Below are 274 nucleotides of genomic sequence, written 5' to 3'. Positions count from 1 at the left end.
ACCAAATTCACCCTGTATATTCCGTCGTCCTTCCGACATAGACTTTTGCAGCTAATGTTTCAATATCTGGCCCAAATAGCGACTGATGAGCAATAGAGTAAAATGATGCAAAAATGACAAAATCGTCAAAATTCTGTACAATTTCATAAATTGATAACAATTATTCGAATTGCCCAAACCAATTGAAAGTCGCACTAGATCTTTGCTGAAGCTTCGTTCTCTAATTCGTAAACCCTGCATTCCAACATCTGGGCTGAAGGCTGAGACATGAACA

Source organism: Dendroctonus ponderosae, unplaced genomic scaffold (assembly GCF_020466585.1).
Source record: "Dendroctonus ponderosae isolate FM_Combo_2020 unplaced genomic scaffold, Dpon_F_20191213v2 Dpon_F_20191213_10, whole genome shotgun sequence".
Classification (NCBI taxonomy): domain Eukaryota; kingdom Metazoa; phylum Arthropoda; class Insecta; order Coleoptera; family Curculionidae; genus Dendroctonus; species Dendroctonus ponderosae.
Note: the sequence above shows the minus strand (reverse complement) of the source record.